The sequence below is a fragment of the Amblyomma americanum genome, chromosome 4 (assembly GCF_052857255.1).
Source record: "Amblyomma americanum isolate KBUSLIRL-KWMA chromosome 4, ASM5285725v1, whole genome shotgun sequence".
In the NCBI taxonomy this organism is placed as follows: domain Eukaryota; kingdom Metazoa; phylum Arthropoda; class Arachnida; order Ixodida; family Ixodidae; genus Amblyomma; species Amblyomma americanum.
The window spans coordinates 167,063,449-167,080,200 of NC_135500.1; the positions used below are offsets into that span (position 1 = coordinate 167,063,449).

Below are 16,752 nucleotides of genomic sequence, written 5' to 3' on the forward strand. Positions count from 1 at the left end.
TTTTCAGCCCATACATTGCAATAACCTCCAACCTATCGCTCACGTGTAAGACATGTTATGATAATGATACAGAACCTACTGTCTACATCCAGGGTCCATCTGAACATCGCTTGCCATTGATCACATAATCACGAAGCTCAGATCACAAGAAACACAATTAATCTCACTGAAATAAACAACTCAGGCAGAGTTCGCCATGCGCTGGGGAAATTTTTTGCCCCGATAACAGGACAATGAGTGTGTGACAGCAATTAATTTGCGACTATATTATACCAAGCTATTTTTTTCTGTTTTGTACATAATCTACATCGATCATGACGACCGTGACATTCAATGAATTCTGTCGTAACGTTGAACTTAATGTTGTGTTGTTTTCTTTTTCTTTTGCAGCCACGTCCATAGCAGGCAAAGCGAAGCTGCTCATAAACTTTGGGATTTTCATGTCCAAAAAATATGGTTTATTAGACACATACCTGATAATTTCGGCATGATTTTGGAGCCCATTGAACAACTGAAATCTTCGTCAGAAAAAAAAAAATGTTTTTCTTTATGCACTCAGTGTAACGTTCTCCAAAGGTGCTGAAAATTCCGGAAGCTACTTTTCTCTTATTTATGACGTATAATAATTCTTGCTACGCCCTCTCGCGTGCACTAATTCATGTTTCATCCGACTGAGGTGATATGATAGGCAGGCCTGATGAACCATTGCGTTGTTAAAGAAAAAAAGGCTGGTTCTCTTCTCCACCGCCATTGCTTGTTGTATGAATGTCTTGCCGTACAGTAAAAGTGCCGTTAGGAACGTTTCGATTGATTAACCAGCGCGAAAAAAAGGTTAATTTCTTATTTTAGAACTGGGCTGGCTTTAGGAAGCAGGGCATGATGAAATGACAACACGAACTCTCAGGTTAAATCTACAGGTGCACAGGGGCACAACATCCCCAGTGTTCGTGTCATCATTTAATCGCGTCGTGTTTTCTCAAGCCTGCGCAGTTTCAACATCAAGCAATGACACCAACTAGCTCCATTCTAAGCTTAGTAATTTTTGAGCTGTTCTTCCTGAACGACGCTTGGCTTCAAAGGGTCACTACTCAAAGCTCGTAGTCACATAAAAAAAAGCAAATACGGGCACAATGCTGATGCAAAGCAAGGTCAAGCTCCAAGTAAATTTAGCTCCAAGGTTGCCGCCCAGCGTGATACACAAACAGGGGACCACAAAAGGGATGAACAAAGGAATAAAAAAACTGCAGTGTAGCATGTACAGAGTCTAGTGACACGTGCCCCCCTGGGCGTAAAGCGTTGGTCAATACCCCGTCGCAGGCGACAGCATAGACAGGGCACCATGGAACGGCACACCCGGTTTCTAAAGATAGCCGCAATAAGCTCGCACGCTGGGACGCTCGCGTCCCAGCCTTCGTCCTCGCTTAGTAACCCCCGCATTAAAGGAGATCGACCTTCAGTGGCTTGTCTATGGTATATTGGAGCTGTCGTAATAACAGGTGGACGATGTCAACTGCAATTTTAGTGACAAGACACGTGCTAGACAATTGCTGCTGTACAAGTGTGTGTTTTAATGCCAAGACAACTTCACGGTTATTTTAACTTGTTTCTCCCTATCCGGTATTTGGGAAATCCCATTGACTCGCTAGATGCGTTTAGCAAGTGTTTCCCTGGAGATCTCCTCACGCAGCACTTTTTCGTTGTGACACTAGGCATATCCGAAGTGACAGCGTCATCATCAAATTGCTCATTGCAGTCAGGTACGATGCAAGACAAGGCGCACTGCAGGCCACTAATGTTGCTGGTGATTGGATGGTATTCTCTGTAAAATAAACGAAACATTGGAGCTAATGCAAGGCAGTGCCCACGCTACAGATACACTTATAGGTGTGGCCGCTAGGGCATGTATATTAATTCCGTTGGTGTTCCAAAGAAACAGCAAATTTTTTTCTTTGTTGACAGTGTAGACACATCAGGTAGCGAACGGGAAAATGGAAATGGACAGCCGGTCAAGTAGCGAACGGAACAGGGACATGGAAGGTTAGGGTTGGTAAAGAGAAAATTAGTATAATACCTTTTAATTCGTTGTGACATAAGTAAGTTACCTAACCTAACTTTCGACGTCGTATGTTGCTATGATCATGAAATCTTTGCAGGACCGTTGTAGCACATCCTAGGACCGGTAAAAGAGGGCGCTATAGGTGCCCTCTGAATGGGGTGTCGGCCAGGCAGGCTGCCGCCATTAGCCGTTTCCCTTCTTCCAGCTGAGTAGCGCGCTCGGAGACCCTCCTTGCTATCGCCACTTGATGCGCCACGGCGTTAGTACCGTCTCTTCGGCCTTATCGAAGCGTTCGGCTGTTTTGGCTGCCTTCTCACTTTAGCGTATTTCCGAGTCCTTTTCTGCTCTGGCGCAAGACTCGCCTACCGTTCCCCATCTGGAACACGCATCAATAGCTCTCGACTTCTGCGACTCCATTGACCGATTTTAACAAACCCACTATGCGTGGGCGCGCTTACATAAAATAACAATGCGCCATGATTTGTTGTAGTCCATGGCTACGTGTTCGGTGGGACACTGTGCTTTCATTTGACCTTAGTAGCTTTACGTCGCGGCATTCACCGTATTCACTAAAAGAACATTTATTTGTGGAACTTTTAAAGCGACAGCTTTAAGGCTCCCGTTCGGCAGAAAGGGGGCGTCGGTGGAGGTTGTGCCAAGAAACCCACGCCACGCGTGTCGAGAAACCCATGTTAGCGTGGATGCCTGAATGAAATTAATTGAAAACAGGACTTTTAATGTGAATTAAAGGTCGGCGCATGTCTCAAATGACTTATCTATATACAGTAACTGGTCTTAAACTGGAAACTACCGGCTTCTGGAACCCGCTACTGGTTTCCAGTTACTGGAAAGCTGCCAAGGGGTCTGGTTTAAATGTGAATCAGCATTTCTGTAGACTTCAGTCGTGATTCCAGCCGACGACTATCGGATTGCCACCTAGGCACACTACCTACGAGGCCACGCAGGCACGCTTGCACAGGTTAGGTGCAAGCGGGGTTTTATATGTATGAGGTGGGTTCTTTCGCGCAAAGTGGTATCTAACGAATGTATGCTAAAGAGTATGTTCGTAATTAGAGAAGTTCTAATTGCCAACATATAGTTAGGCGAGTGGCAAAGTCAATGCTGACGTATTCTGGTAGTGGCGCTGGCACTCGGCGGCCACCGGAGAACCTTTGTGATTTGATATACGCAGCCGCAACAACAGATGGCGCAAGCAGTATAAAGTTTTCTCAGTGCGGAACTTGCGTTCGGGTGGAAAGCTCCTTTGTGGCCATGTGACGTATTCTGGTAGTGGCGCTGGCACGCGGCGGCCACCGGAGAACCTTTGCGATCTGATATACGCTGCGGCAACTACAGATAGCGCAAGCAGTATAAAGTTTTCTCAGTGCGGAACTTGAGTTCGGGTGGAAAGCTCCTTTGTGGCCATGTGATTGCGTATGTAGTGCAGCGAGTACTAATCAATGTACATTCATAGAAACAACAGTATGTGCGTAGTCTGCAGTGTGGAAGACAAGAACGTGGAAACCGTGTGGCAATAAATGTGTGAATGTAAACAAATAACAGTGATTGTGTGTAAATAAAAGCCTTGAAGGGAGCCATTAATGCTATTGCTTGATACCTAATCATAGACGGAGCTTAAGTTTTTATCTAAGCATTAGAAGGGGAATAACAATAACAACGGCGGTATTTCTTCGAAACTCGTATTAGCGTGGAAGACGTTCACCCCCTTTTCCTTGAAGTTTTCCCAATGGCCAACATTCCGCACTACTGTGTTCGTCGCACTTTTTCAACAAGAAGAATACGCAGCTCGCTAGCCGCTATCTCAGTTATTTCCGCCACATAAGTAAGTGAGGTGCCACAATTCCCCTGGGCCACGTCCACATTTAGATGCATCTGTCTACTGATGCAGTGTCGACGCGTTTTTTTAACATCCAAGACATATACCGACAAAAATATTGTTCTTTTATGACCGCAAGTTCACGATTTTGTGCCTTAAAAGAAACAAAGCTGTGCAGTACGCGTTAACTGCGGCATTTTCAGAAGAAAAAAAAAACGAAGAAAGCTGTGGCAATCGTGTGTGTTGTACGAAATATGAAAGGAGGCGGATATTGCAGGTATTTCGAGTGTAAAACATTAAAGGTTTGTTTCAATAAACCAAAAGTGCCAATTATTCGCACTTTCGGAGGGTTAGCGCCATGTCCGCCTTCCGGTTCGGTGGCATTCCCGGTCTCAAGCTCACCGCGGTTCCCCGGGCGATGTTCGCCTGAGTTTGCTGAGAACGGCAGCTAAAACATTTCACGCTTAAGACCGTCTAACTACCCTCCATATAAAGAATACTGCAGGATTATCAAGTATTGTGCTTCTGCAATACCACAGGAAGCATATCTAGTGAAGATGGTTCATGTGTTCCGTATTGTTGTTGCGCTTGCTATTGAAAATCATAACCTAGGACCGCAGGTAGAATTATGAGTCGGTGAGGTCTCGTAGACCGCGAGTGATTTCCAAGGTAGCAAAAAAAAAATAAATATCCTTGGCTGCCCGGCACATTCGCTAATGGTCTCCATTCGAACGACTGAATAAAATAAAGAGGTGAACTAGTTTAACTAAACATGATACTGAAGTAAAACAGGGCCGAAATTGTAAAACGACGCAAAGAACACAGAGCTGGACAAAATAGAACTTTTTGAAACGTTGACTAAAAGCATATTGCCGAAACTTTATGTAGCCGTACGTGTCACCCTATGTGCAACGAACCACACCCCATAAATTCAGCCCATCCCGGTCATGGGTGCCTATTGACCCAGGTGTGACACAAAAATATAAGTAGCGGGTAGAAAGTCACCTTCGTTACAAAGGTGTTGTCCCCGAGAATGTCGGAAAGCTTGCGTAAGACCAATTCGGGGAAGGAGGAGTTTCCTGAAGCGACGGGCTTTGCGTGCAGCGGTGCTCGCGTTAAGTCCTTAGCCCTCTTCGGAGAGATTGCAAGTGTCATGCAAGCTGTACAACAGGCATCCAGGGAATGCAGATTCCCGACATAAGTAATTCATAAGGTCGACCTCCAAGAGCGTAAAGCCCATTCGAGGTAAAGTGCACTATGCATATCCTATTTCACGTTGGAATGCAAACATCGCTGCAATAGGCACAGTTGAGAGCTCTTGATCTCAACGACAGTGTCAAGTACGAGGGAAATGAGGTCTGCCTGCGAGATTCCTTCACGACTGCCATGAATATTGTGAAACCGAAAAAAATAAGCAAGAAAACTTACCTTTAGCCGCTTCCGAGCCTTCCTAGGTAATATGTCAGCAGACAGGACATTAACGAGAGCGCGTTCCTCCCAAGCTACGGTGGTACTCATGGACACGACTTTGGACGCTCTGACATGGAGTTATACACATACGCAATGTATGCGGTTAAACAGCCAACACCAATCGCCCACATGGCTTGTCCATTCTTCACTTCTTCCAAAATAATCAAAATTACCTACGCGATAATATAAGTCTTTAGAAAAGAAGCACCTCTACTCGAGAAACATGGAAACACTAACATCAACTTCCATACCGACTACACCAAAGCAATTCGAAATATGCAACGCAGCCTACTGCGAACCCTACCACGCAATATTCTAATGGAATCTCATAACCGCGATCAGGTAGTTACAATCTCCCGCCGGGAAATGAGTCGGTTCATCACTTAACCCGCGAAATTAACATCCTGGCGCTCTCGGTGTGGAAGACGCCGCAACATATGGACCTCCTGCATGTTTGTAAACAAACGAGGTGGCGCTGCAGTCGCTAGCGAGCTCGTGGTAGGCAAAAGGTCGGGGAGTGGCGTCGCGGACAGGTGTTGTGCGCGGGTTTTCAAGGCTTGTAGGCGCGTTTCCAGTTTCTGCGAATCACAGCAATGGTCGATGCTTCCAACTTAGTAATTTGTCGAAGTACACGAGCTCGCGTTGTCCACGTGCGGCCTATAAAGAGAAATAGTTTGCCACTGTGTATTGTATATATGGTTAGTAGTAAACATGTAGAAAGCGTTCCTGCCGTTTATTTATGCGCTAGGCATTGAATAAAGAAAGTTTTGACACTCTGCACTAGCCGGAATGATTTTACTTCGGGACACTAGTGAGGAGAAGTGCTGGCGTTGTTTCGCCGGAGCAGACATGGCTCATCGTCTGCTGACATACGTACGTGTCGCGCTGCGCGAAAAGTGGGGACAGAGTCGTGTCCCCGATCTCCTGTCTCGCTTAGCGCTGTTTTTAGCCGCATGACCACGCACCAGCCAGGCCGACTTGTCCTCTTGTTAAGCTGGTCGATTTGGCGAAAATTTTTGATTTCTAGAATTATTTCCTTTCCTAGCCCTGAATTCTAGTTTCGTGACGAAAAATTTTAGCAAAATATTGAGTACAAATTTATAAATTACGCTTTTTAGAAGTGTGGTCGTCAAAAATTGTGAGGTAATTTCTTTGATTTCAGTGCCGCATTTCTTTGACCAAAGCGAAAGCGAAGATGCCATAAACGAGGGAATAAACTTTAAGGTTCGTTTTCTGACCTCTCACATTTTCTGCGACTGGATCACTCATCTTCGTAATTCGCATGAAAATCAAATGATTCCATTTGTCGCAAACTATTCCTGAGACGTTGAGGAGCGTAATAAATCTCTCGATTTTTTTTCCCTACACGTGCAGTATTGTGTTAGTTATTTTTTGTAAGAAACGTTTTCATGTAACTATGCATGCATAAGTACTGATCATATAGAAAAACAACTAATCGCGTCATCATACAGAACAGGGCTTTATGCACATGCTGGCATAAAAAAAAACTGCGCACTATCTACTCAATTAGAGACCTAGCTTGGGGGGACTTGACGACGGTGTTAATTATAATTACCCAGAACTGCGCCAGGTATAGCTATAAATAAAAGGAATGACTGAAACTAGCGTAGGAATTTCATATTTGCACCAAGTTTAGTTACAACGAAAACACTTTTCATGCCGCGTCCCCTCTCAATCTCGCCACGTGTCTGTTAGTAGCACGCCTGCGGCTGCTTCTTTCCAAACAAGCTTCGCGATCATGTATTACCTCATGAAACATGACACATGCATGATGCAATGAAAAAGCATATGGCGTTTAGCACACTTAAGGTACGCTATTCTAAGCACACCAACGCGACCGCGCAAGATTGACACAACTTACCAGACTTCTTTCTACTCGAATGAAATAATTACGTCGTCATATCAAGAAACAGTTTCAAGTAACTATTAAATGTCACAAAACGCGCCATTTAAACATGGTGTGCTATTAACAAAAAAACGCATTCCTTGGGGCGAGTGAACCTGTCGGCGCCCCGTGCACTCCGGCTCAAGGTGATAAGTACGTGTGCAGCTACATATGTCTTTTTTTTCCTTGAGCAATTATCAGCCTACTATCCTGAAGTTCAGGCGAATGAACGCAGTAACTTGCATGCATTAAGTGCATTGAGTGGCAGTGCCTATCGACTCCCAGCCTTCGCGCTTTACTACCGTGGCCCAATGCCTGTTAGCCAGTTTCCGAATGCGGCATTTATGCGCGAGAAACCTATCGAGGCTAATTTAATATTTTTTATGCTACTACGCGGATCCAGCAGTGACGCAGCTGGTCAATACATGCTGCTTCTGCAGTGCACAGGCTTGAAGCAGCCGCCGGTAGCTGCGGCAGCTGCGGTAGGCACGCGCAAGCGGAACCTGTTTTGCCTACCATGCGAAAGTCGCTGCTAACATCAGCGCCACCGCATCTTCGTGACGTCGCGGTGTGAAGGAGGTCCATAAAGAGAAAGAATAGTGAACACTACGAGAACATCAGAGAAAACCGCACAATCTTTCCCTAACCTCACTCGTCACTCAAAACGGAACAAGCATAGATTCTTCTACCATTTAGAACTAACGGTGTGTGAAAGTCGCCGCTTTCGGACACTCTAAAGCACTCTGAAAAGACACCTTGCATTTGGCTTGTCCTTTCGGAGAGTCAGCCTCTCACGTGCTCCGAAAAAGAATTCAGACTAACCGGGCCCTGCGAATCACGTGGGTACCCCCGCCCCCCCCCCCCCCCCCCTTAATCCCCACTGCGGCACCGACACGCAATGTGCGGTCGCTCCTCGGTGTCCGGCGGTGAAACGGCAAAGTGGATGTGTGACTGTTTTTATGTTCTTTTACTTATGTTGAGCACTGACTTCAATCCAAAAAAGATCATCAGAGAGAGAAGATGCTGTATTTCAAGGCCAAGCTAAGACCCACAAATATACAGTTCTGCATGATAGACCATGCCAAGCTGGCCGGCCAGTTCCCACAACGTCATTAACATCCGCTAGTGGTTACGAAAGGAGTTAAGGTAACAGCGGCATTGTAAAGCTGCTGGACAGGAGAAAAGGATGTGCTCCGCCTTTGCATACCGAGAAAGTCAATTAGAACAACAGGAATAAAAGCGGTAATGGCTGAGGTCTAGACGCGCTGGAGTGGTGAAAGTGTTCAGTTGCAGCAACGCCTCCTCTATTTTCAGTGCCCGGCAATTCACGCTCTCAGCGCCGTCGCGTCTCCGTTCACGTAGCGCGCTTGGCAGCCGCGAGGAGGCGTCACGTAAACAGGGTTTGTTTATCACCCGATGGCTCGCTTCGTCTGACATGGCGTACTGTTGCGTGCCTTTGTGCAAGTCGGATGAAAAAAAGAAGACTCCGGGACTATCGTTTCATGAATTTCCATCAGACTTGGCATTGAGGGAGAAGTGGATTGCTGCAGTTCGACGCGATGGTTGGAAACCGAACGACAGGTCGTGCTACACAAAGGTTTGCAGCCGGCACTTCAAGAATGAAGATTTCATTGAAGGTAAAAGACGTCGACTGAAGAAAGGTAGTGTACCTTCCGTTTTTGATGACTTCCCTCATCATTTGCAATCGAAGGCAACACGAGACAGGAGCACAGCAAGCATAGAGAAACGAGCCCAGTTTACGTTTTCGCTGTCGACGAACGCTTCGGCCGCCACCGCATCAACCTCTGCCTTGTTACCGTCCGTAACTTCGGCCGAACCACCTACTGAGGAAGGTGCTCTAATGGACACAACACCTGTCACTGAACCCGCGGAAAACTCTTATGTGAAGAGTAATATGAGCAATCGAGGCGTCCAGGTCGACTGCAGAGCACCAACAAGTCTACTGACAACAGAAAGAGCGAAGTGGAAAAGAAAAGAGAAAGACCTAAGAAGCCAAATTTTGCGACTGACACAGACAGTTGATAAGTACAAGCAGCTGCTAAAGGAGCTTAAGGAGGACTCGCTCGCTACGAATATTTCTTACATACGGCAGAAAGCAACGGAAAATGAGTCTTCTGCTTTAATTTTGCTTGATCAGGTGAGAAATTTTAAGAAGAAACGACCAACATGGTCTGAAGAAATGACCCGTCAATGTGTTGTGCTGAGACACCTTTCTACAGGAGCGTATGAACACATGCGGGGCCATGGAATTTTCAAACTTCCTGGCAGAAAGACACTGTCCGCATACATTGGAATACAGAACAGTGAAACAGGCTTCACAGAACTGGTTGAAGCTCGCCTCAAAGCAGAGCTTGAAAATCTCAAGGTGCCTCAGTCAAGAATGTGTTCTCTCATCATTGACGAGATGCGTATTAAAGAGAAGCTGCAGTACAATAAGCAACAAGACTGTTTTGTGGGGCAGGCAGACATGAGCTCGCCGAATGCTAGCAGTGACCTTGTGTTAGCGAACTCCCTTTTGTGTTTTGTGATCAGTGGACTTTCATCCTCGTACAGGATTCCTGTTGGTTACTTCTATACAAAGGGTTTAACCGGTACCCAGCTTCATGCGCTTACGGTCTTCATAATGAAGAAAGTTGAGTCTTGCGGTTTTCATATTATCAGACTTTCCACTGACAACCACAAGGTAAATGTACAAGCCATGAGACTTCTAGGGAACGGCATCGTTACCTACAGAACTGACCATCCATGTGACCCGGATAGGCCACATTTTATGAGCTTTGACCTCTGCCATGTGCTAAAAAATGTGCGGTCTCAATTTCTGGCACACAACATCGGACCCAAAGGAGAAATTTCAGCGTCATATCTGAAAGATGTGTATGAGCTCCAAAAGAACTTGATTGTGAAGCCGGTGCGTTACCTCAGTCGGAAACATGTTTTTCCTAATAACATAGAAAAAATGAACGTGGTGAGGGCTATTCAACTCATATCTCCTGCGGTAACGGCTGTTTTGCAACATCTTCAGGAACAAGCTGGTCACACTTGTCATATTTCATTCGCAAGTGCAGGCCCGACCATCACTTTTATGGAGAACTTCTATCGCTGGTTTGTTCTCCACGACACCAGTAATACAGTTCAACATCTGCGCCAGAGGTTCCCAGATGTTAAGCAGTACGACACCACAGAAGATGCCCGGCTTGAGTGGCTAGAGGTCACAATGCCAATGTATCTGCATGAACTGAAAACAAGGTGCACCCATCCTCGTGAGTTTCTGACAAAGGAGACATACGAGGCATTCTTGACCACTACGTACAGCACTGTGGCTTGCATAAAACACCTGTTGAGGGCTGAAAAATTTGCATTTGTATTGACACGGAAGTTCAACAGTGACCCGATAGAGTCTCTATTTGGAACACTGAGGAGGTCAGCTGGGTGCAATGATGCACTAGATGTTCGTGCTGCCCTTTCAGGGCTTCAGAAAGTGCTGAAAATTGGAATAGCTGCATCCAATCCACTTTCGAATGTGGCACACAGTGAGCCGGCAGTCATGTCAATAACTGTATCACCTGAGAAGCCAGAAACATCTGTTAAACCTCATTCGTCACTGGGAAGAGCTGCTCTGAATGTTCTTCAAAGACACAACACTACTGTTTTGCCTGTATACATGCCTTCCCTGCAGATATCTGCGACCGTATATGTTGGTGGCTATATTGTCCGCGTCATCAGTGAGCAGATAAACTGCGAGAACTGTGTGGCAATCGCATCCAAGCCACTAACAAATCAGCCATTGCAGACGTTCACTCGCAGCCAGGACCGCAGGGGGACTTTTATATCCCTCTGACCAGCTGCTTCTTGTCCTGGACATCTTGCGTGTTTTCTCTGAGCAAGCCCTGAAGGAAAATCCAGCTCTTCCGAGACCCATGACTAGCTTGGTGGCACACGCTGTTCAAGCTCTGTGTGCCTCAAAGTTGCTGCAATGTAAAGAGAATGACATGATGCACCGACAGAAGCTGATGGAACTTATTGCAGTGCGTTTTGTGAGGCCTCTCCTTGCAAACTATGCATTTAGCATCACAGACAAGCACGATGCTTACAAGTACTTTGCTCAAAAGCCACTTTCAAGAAAGAGTCTTAAACTGCGATAAGCAGTGTAACACCTTCAGGTGCTCTTTGCACAATTGTGCACATAAAGTTAAAAAGCGAAAGCAATTTGAAAATAAACATCCCTTGTATGTATTTCATTAAACTTGAAGCACTTCTGATTGAGTTTATTCTGCAGATTTGAATAAGTGTCGCACTTTTCATTGTTTTTCAGGTATGCCACTGACGAAGTCGGAAAAGCTCTTTCTTAACACACTATATGTTGCATGGTGGACTTTTTCATATTGACTTGATTCTAGAAGGTCCTTGCATGGCGTTCGGATTCTGTAAACTTGACACTTCACTGAATAGAGTCTGTTGAGGTGATTTAAAGCATGGTGTGTGCATTCTTCCAACCCAACATCGCTTATTGAATTGAGTATTCTTAGTTTGTTCTGCTGCTGTGCGCGTTGCGCTATCCTAAGGTGCTAGAAATGCAGTAAAGCTAAATTCTCAATGGATTCAACTGGCGCCAGAAAAAGACAAGTGAATTTCACATCCATTCACATTCTGTAATATCTGCTTCGGATGTCTTTCTGTTGTTTTTCTTTGATATCTTTGCACAGTGCTCCTCGTGGGGCAAGATATGTTGAAATCGTCACATATCCAGACCTGCGGAAAACAAAGCGGGAGAACACGTCTTGCTGTGTTTTTATCCGCTGCGTTGCCACTTGCCACCACGCGCACCACCTCTGCCCCTCCGCTGCCCTGGTAAACCAGCGTAGGGGAACCCTGTTTAGGTGGAGGCACCTGGCGGCAATGCGTTGTACTATCGCCGACGGCGGCGGGCTATTGTCCTGCGCTCTTTCGCCGGGCACTGAAGGTATAGAGGAGGCGCTGGTTGGAGCAACGTTTTTGAGAGTACTATATTTATTTATTTATTTGTTTATTTATTTATTTATTTAGAAATACTGCCAATCCCAATCGGGATCATCGCCGGGAGGGCAAAAACAGAATTGAACAAAGAAAGTACATCAAACACATTGGTGAAACTGTATGTGAACAAAGGCTATTAAGTTAATAGCAATAATAATAACTGGGGAGAAATAACATGGGAGTAATAATTAGAAGAATAAAAATAAGAACAGCATGATGCATTACACACTAGAAAGAACAATTTTAATTATTTAAGATAGAGCGCTGAAGCTCAAGAAATTGCATTCATAATGCACATTACAGATCTAGTAGGTGCGCTTCATATGTCTCTAAAAATTTTTCTAAAGATGAGCTGGTTGCACTTGATGGTAGGTTATTCCATTCTCTAATGGCTAACGGAAAAAACGAACGCCTAAAACAGTCTGTGTTGAATCGATATTCTTCCAGTGTTTGTGAGTGCTTATGTCTCGTTGTTCCTGTTTCTGGTTTTGAAATATACCTTGTACTATCTATGTTCACCATGTTGTACGTTAGTTGATAAAGTAGTTTCTGTCGTGCAAACCTGGCGCGGTTTTGTGACGTGAGTATTCTAGAGTTGTTTATCAGCTTTGTGGGTGATTCAGTTTGTCTGCAATTGTTATAGATAAATCTTACAGCTTTCCTTTGAACTTCCTCTAATTTCTCAATTAGTTTATCTCTAAACGGAAGCCAGGCTATATTCGCATATTCAAGTACAGGTCTCACAAAAGTGTTGTATAGGAAAGCAATTTAATGTATGACGACGCGTCTCAAAGGCGCCTCTTTGAAAGAAAAGTCAATTCAGTGCAGATGACGTAATGAAGTTCATGTGAGAGTCCCATTTAAGATCAGTTGCTAAAATTAAACCAAGGTATTTATGCTCTGTAAATGCGGGAAGCGCAGTCAAAACCGATCCGGAAAATATTGCCACAGTCCCAATCAATCCAGTGGCGTCATGCCGCGGCCGAACTGTTTTAGATGGGACTTGCCATGCCTTGCGCTCTCGAGGGGCTAGAGGTTTTCGTCTTCCTCGCACGAGCTCCGTGATGTTTTGGACGCGTAGCACGTCTAATTAAACCTGGCTTTAAGTGCTTTGACCGTTTATCGGTGACAATATTCACTTCTGGGGTGCAGGAAAGCGCTGTAATGGGCGTCGGAGTTCCTGCTAGTACAGCTTAAAGGTCTTAAATTCATCAGCATGCGCCATGGTCTCGGAACGTTTCTTCGCGAGGCATAGCTGCAGCGATTAACGCGGTCTGCAGCAGTGGCGCGTGCAAGTATGGACAAGGCTTAGCACAAGTCACCTCGTGCTACCTTTGTACTGCCCACAAAAAGAGAATTTTTCCCCCTCCTTCCGCACATCACAGCGACCTTTTTCTCACAGGGACACTGAGGGGATTTATAAGTTGGCTTGTATAAACAGAATACCAGTTCCTAACCGCCAATTTAGGGGGGGACACTTAAGCTTCGCCTTAAGTGTATGACGCGATAGCGTTAATGGGTTAATGCCCATATATGCAGAATTGGTGATTCTCTACTCAACACTCGTAGATCCCTAGGGGTCTTCACACCACTCCTAGCACAGTGGTGCAGCGGTTAAGCGAAGCGCCAGTGCCCTGAGATGGCAGGGGCTCCTAGCGGTGGGCCTTGTGCGAACCAGGTTGCTCTTCCCGAGCGACCAGTCAATAATTTAACTGCCACAGTGCGCAGTTTGCTCACAGTCGGGTGGGCACTGGACGGGTTGTGATGGCGCCATAAGGTCACGTGACCTAGATGGCCCACCTGCCTCCTTGGTTGCTTTTCTGGGGATTTTTCATAGATTCTTCGCTCACGGTCAACGATGCCGACTCCCAAGGACGCCACATTTCCTGCGACAGAAGCTTCTTAACGGCATCGCGCTAAACAGACCTCTTTTACTGAAACCAAAGGCCTCGTAAGGTAGAAAAGAGCAAGAACTGAAATGCAGGTATCGCCGCTACAGCGTAGTTACGAAAATGCATGCGCAATGGCGAAATAGCCAGGAAATATTCCAGATCTCTACGGATGACAAATGGGCATGAAGGTTACGTGTTTGGCTGTTGAAGCATATAAGTTTTCTTTTAAACCGAAAGTGCACTTTTATCAAACGAGGATGACGTAAAAAAGACAACCTGAATGTTGCAAGCCAAAGAAAATCTGCGATCGCTTTGTTACGCTTTAGACCCGGGTTGGCTAGCGGAAATCAAGTTGCGTTTGCGCTCTTTCTGTCGTCCTACTCTTTCCTGTGTTCGTCTCGCTGTGTGCTCAACGCCATACCAAGAAAGAAAACCTATACTTGGCGGCCGAACACGGCGGAGAGCCTAGTTTCGGTATGTTGTGTTGCTTCGTGGCTATGCGCTTTACGAGACCGCATGGCTTCGCTTTGCAGCGCCTCAATCTACAAGTTCGAAGCGCCAGACGAATTCCAAGTGCCCCTCTAAGTGCTCGTCTGACGAAGTTCATGCCTCGGCACGCACCTGCGACGAGGAAACCTGTGTCTAGCTAATGCTGCAGGAGCCTCCCCGTTAGCAAACACCCACTCGCTGTGTTCGTTTATTCAGCGTACCAAGACGCTGGGCTGCATAACCAGTGTTACGATAAGTATTATTACACAATTTAAATATTTTCTTACGTACCATTTTCTGCTCATCAATCGTGAACGTGGCTCGGTGATGACATTAACTGCCGCACCAGCATAACTTGGCTTGCTGCCGACTGCTCAGCGCTTGGATTATCGTGTCAGACCCACGGCCTCAGTCCTCAAAAACCATCCCGCGCTCTGTGGGGTTGAGGTTGCGGAAGTGCAGGCCGAAGTTCTCCGCGAGAACTTTGTTGACGGGATTGGGAACGGGATACATCGTAACGTTGGTGCAAATGTAAACGAAGCGATGGTAACGACGCCTGATAGATGCCTTGAACATGCCGATGGCGGTAGTTTTCGTTTCGGGTATCTTCCAGACCGCACCGCTCACAAACAGCAATCGTGGGGTCCTAGTTTACATCACATTGCGTCACTTTTCGCGTGTCACATCATCAGAGAGCTCCGAGTTTTAATCCAACCGGCGTGAAAAGTTTTTAAACTTCGATTTCAATAAATGCATATTTCACTTCAGGACAAGCGACAACAAAGCCACAAAATGTCCAACTGACAAAAAAACTTGATAAAGTTATCATAAGTGACCTTTTAATATGGCGTGTTTTCTTGAACTGGTTTAATATTTTGGTTTTTTAGACTCTTTGAGGCACGATGATGAAAATAGCTTGGGTACATTCGGCTCGTTTCAGCATCCGGAAAAGTGTGCACCGCCGAGGCACCATTTACAAGCGAGCTGATACCTTACACACATGAAGACGCTCATGAATGATTTCACAGAGCCCACGCCAATCTTTAAATATTGTGCTTGGTCTCGAATTATTGCGCGGCGATATTCTAAAATGGTGGCCCCACGTTCTGAATGGTGTGTTCATCAATAGCGGAGTGGGGGTCGCTCTGCCATAGGAGCAGTTTCCACTGAAGTCCGGCTATATTTGAATTGACGATGGCAGTTCTTGACTAAGTCATATGATGAGGGAATGCTCCCCATAAACCTGTTTCATCTCATCGAACGTAAGCATTGGATTGCAGCCTTTCATGTAAAGGAACTTGACGGCGGCTCGTTATTCCACTGGGTCCGTTATCCCACCTCGCCTCACTTCAGCACCTCTAAAAAAAAAAAACACCGTTATTAGTTCAGACCTTAAAATTGGCGTGTAGCCTATAGAGACGCACGTCAGCAATTTCAGCATCCTGCAATAAATAGAAGTCGGTCAGGAGAAATCTTTAATGAAAGCCCCTCGTAGCCCGAAAGAGCCAGCGAATCAATATTTATAATGAGAACGATAATTATATGGGGTTGTCCTCAAGTGTCCCTTTAAACAACCACTGCTGGAGACTGCGTATTTTTTTACCGGTAAGTGCATTAGAGAAGTGAAAAATAAAATTTCTGTATATTTGGTGCACGTGGCAGAAAAAAAAAGTTTTCTCGTATTTTGCCAACCCTTGCAAATGGGTCTTTTGGGGAGTGCTATATCTACTACGCCGGAGGTGTTACTTCTTAATACTTGCGAGTGGACGTGTAGCCTGCAATACCTGAACAGAATACATTAATTATAAAAAATTTACTTTTTAGCGCTCTGAAATGTTTTTCTGTCGAATTCTAGAAATTAACAGTACAAATATATGTCGGTGAATTTTATGCCGTTCGATTAAAAATTCTCGCACAATACAGCGTAAGTGGGATTCTGGCAATTATGCGTGTGTGTGTTTTTTTTTTCGGTAAAAAACATACGAAGTTGAAGCAAAAAAAGTATAATAAAAGAAATATTCTCTCTGTCGCGTTCGAGAAATCTTAGCTAAAAGAATAAAATTTTGTA

At 45.4% G+C, this 16,752-nt stretch overlaps 1 protein-coding gene across 1 annotated transcript in view; it reads right to left on the minus strand.

Moving 5' to 3' along the window:
* LOC144128635 (solute carrier family 35 member F3-like) overlaps positions 1-16,752 on the minus strand; it is a 216,255-nt gene that overhangs the window by 74,921 nt on the left and 124,582 nt on the right. The window lies entirely within an intron of this gene.